Source organism: Chondrus crispus, genomic scaffold, assembly GCF_000350225.1.
Source record: "Chondrus crispus Stackhouse genomic scaffold, scaffold_86, whole genome shotgun sequence".
NCBI classification, from domain to species: Eukaryota; Rhodophyta; class Florideophyceae; order Gigartinales; family Gigartinaceae; genus Chondrus; species Chondrus crispus.
In genome coordinates this window covers 1-3,896 of record NW_005178773.1, presented here as the reverse complement: position 1 = coordinate 3,896, position 3,896 = coordinate 1, and positions in this window count along the sequence as shown.

Here is a 3,896-nt window from a genome sequence, read left to right as displayed (position 1 = left end):
AACAATCCGTCATCGCGCTATCCACGTGCGAATCCGAGTACATTGCGGCAACATGTGCAGTGCAGCAAACTGCATGGCTACGCAGAGTTCTACAGGACCTCCAGCTTTTCAAAGACGACCCCACTCCTCTGCACGTCGATAATCAAGCGGCCATCCAAGTCGCCCAAAACACAGCACCGACCAAAAAGCGCAAATACATCGACATCAAGCACCACTATATCCACGACCATATCAAGAAGGGAAGCATCGTCATCCGGTACATACCCACCCAACATCAGCTCGCCGACCTCTTCACGAAGCCACTCCATGGCCAGCGGTTCACAGAACTCACGCGCAAGCTCAATATCATCGCTCCCACCCCCCAGCATCGCGCAGTACTGGCGAGAGGGGGGCTGACAGTCCGCACACACAACACCCATCACTCGCCAATACTGCCTGCAATGCAACTCTGACAGACCGCACACGTGTAGAGATGACAAAAGCAGCATAAATAGGAAACTGTGGAAGGCGAGAATAAAGAAAGGAGGAGCATCGTTCCCACAGGGGTCTCCGGGAATAGCCGATATTTGAAACATTTAGTCGCGAAGTTCAAAAGCTTGCCCGTATGTCTCGCGAGAAAGCCACCAAAACAGCTTTAGATCGTCACAGGAAAAGCCATGCACCCTATGTTGTTTAAAATATGATTTCACATAAGATGCTACTGATACAGCATGGGACTGTTGAAAACTTCAACATACCCTTTACAACGCATGAAAAATCTATACCTCGGTACAGTAGTATACTTTTTTAACCAAGGCTTACATGAGAAGCAGGCTATTCCGAATACTCAATTTGAAAGAGCGGGCTTCCTTTCTCTATCATTAATTGTGTTAGGTTTGCGACGGAATGAAAACAAACAGAATGAAGCGCAATGCGGTGCCGGAAACGGTGGCCTAGTACATAAAACTGCTTGAAACGACGGTTCACTGTTTCTTGTCTTGCACGAATAGTAGCCAAGATCTTACGGTGTTCCCCTTCAACATCGCTTCCTAGAAGGCAGGTGGGATCTTTATAACCTTCATCTGCAACCACCTTCTCCCCGGCAGTAAGTGCAAACTTCATCGCAATTCGATAAATAGTAAGGTCTGGGTACAAGCCACAAGGAAAGGGGCCATGCGTCCAAACAATATGTCCGGTCAAAATACAAACAGCCACCTCATACCTCAATCCAGGGCCTCTGAACTTATGCGAGAACCACTGCGGACTGAATGGGTTTGGTTCGAATATGCGGAAGTCTGTACCGTCGACCGATACTTTGCACGCATTACTACAATTACCAGCGAAGCGGTTTTCCCATTTGATCTTCATTGTCAGACGAATACAAGTGTCATGTAGCATTAAAAGTATATAAGAAATGAGTGCATGCTTCAAGTTAGTGTCAACTTCCGGGATTAATAATGTGTTGCAGATTATCACGTACGATTTTTAGATCCGCAATTAAGTTGACGAAGCACCACGACCATTTCCGGAATGTTTTCACGTCGACCTGGGCAATCGTTCTATGGGTCTCCTCGCTCCCATACACTTTTAAAAATAGGAGAGCCCATAAAAGATGCACGGGCCTGGACGAGGTCGGGCGAAGATGTCCTAATAGATGCCAGGTATGAGAACATACGTTCGGTGTGATACCGAATAGTGCTCGAAAGCGGGAGCTCTCTGTCCGCACACTCAAGCCAGGACTGTTCCGTATCATCCCACCAGCAATTTCCGCAAAACGAGACGGGGAAATATGCATTCTTTCTGGACACGACGTGGTTGCCGACAAGACCCGGTCACGGAAGAGTCTGCGGCCTTCACCACCGACCAAATTTATATGGGATTACGAAGTTCGTTTGTATTGCATGAAGCGTCAAAAAAGCAGAAGGTACAAAAAATAATAAAGGATTCCGTGCTAAATATACAACTAAATTACTAATTTTGGCATCTCTGCAGCGTGCAAAAAGTACATCCGAAACTATCGTTTTTGCTTAACTTTACATGGCGAAAGTTTTTTTCTCTTGGTACTTTGAGGCTACAACACTCCTTTACTATATTCTTGGGGCAATCCCGTGCTCGACAATTAACGCAAAAGCATTAAAAACAACTCCAGTTACCGCTGGAAGGACACTGAAGAGGCGAAAGTATCGTTTTTCCCCGATAATATCGCTTAGTTTTATGCAATTTTTAAGCGAAAGAAATATTTGGTTTCGAGTTGCTTCACATTTTCATAACGCGCTTGGGGTACTTCTGCAAACTTCTGCAAAAATGTAGGAACGAATGAACTCTACATGACTATAATCGGCACTGCAAAAAAGCTGTTATATTAAATTCCTCACTCCAAACGGTACTATTTACAACTGCAGTAAAACATTAAGGCACCCCAATTCTTTGTATTGTTTGATAAATACGCTTCTGTGACGTGGCACATGACCTGTCATGCACATTTGGCCTTCCCGCCAACTTCATTTCCGGTACAGCGGCTTTGCCGCGAGTTGGGATGCCGGGGTTTCCTCCGGGATGCTATGTTGGATTTGTCAGCGCGAGGCAATAGTTTTACCCTTTATAAGTAAACGTCATCTACTTACAAACTTGAGACTTCTCTCCCTCAACATTCCCTCGTCCTCATTGTTTTCAACCTACCAAGACAGCACCCCATTCTAACCTAAGTCTGTATTTTTTCCTCACGCCGCACCCTCTCTTACGAGCTCAGGGATCATGGTTTCTGTCGGACGTTTGACCAAGAAGTCACTGGCTGTGCGCATGCTGCGTTCGAAGTTTGAGAAGGGGGAGGTCACCGGAGGTGAGTCACCGAAAGCTGTTTGGGAATCAGATGCGGTATTCCAAAAACACAAGCTGGGAAATTTTCGTACTTGCTACAACGCCATGCGTATAGAATTTGGAAGCAAACCAATCACGAGAGGTAAGCCTGACTGGGAGTGTGACATTTACATGTGATTTATGATTGATATGTTTAACATTCAGTTGTCAAACTAATTTTTCTGTATTGTAAAGGCGTTGAGGCAGATGAATCTCGCGACAGTGTGGCCCTTGACCGACGTTGTAGTGCCACAGAGGGGCCTGGTTCTGCCTGTAAACGACGGGCGTCGACCGTATTTGTGGATGACGATGAGGAGAGTGAAGAGGAAGAAGTGAATACTGGCGCTGGCGCTGAGCTGACTGCGGGAGAACTAGCATTTAAGCCATTGTTCATGATCTCTAGGTGGATTGAACGATCTACATTGACTAAGCGTCTGTGCGTGGCGATTATCTTGCCATCTGGAGTCGGCTCTGGTGATTTTACAATTACAGTGGTAGATGGAGGGCATTTTTTACAACTTGCTGTACGATGGCCGAAGCCTCTTGTAGATGTTTTAATTATGCATCGTTGGAAACTATCTAATCCGAGCAGTGGGTTTATGTCCTACCATCCCTCAGTTATAGGATTCGAGTCAGCTTTAAGCGACCTCCGGAAGAGGAGTTCTGATGCTGTGGAGTCTATTGCGAGGATATCTTTACCGTTCGAGGTAATCACGCAGGTAGTTTCGAAAAGCAACCTATCTTTCAAGGAGGGAGGTGGGACCAAAATGCTGTACGTTGACCTAAAGGCTGCGGCGGTGGATGAGTACGGTGTAGTGGCTGATACTGAGGAGTTTACTGAAGTATAAAAGAGCTCAACATGTTTAGAAATAGGTGGCGGTAGAGTATCGTTTGTTTGGAACTTGTATTGCCAAATATCGAGTTTTCCCGGATCCCCCAGCACCCATTGCAAAACCTGTGCCTACTCCGTGGAAGGAGGGCAGAATTACAGTGACGTAATAAAAAGGACGGCACAGCCAAAAGAGGGCCAACCTCCTGCGCACCCCAACGCACAACATCCC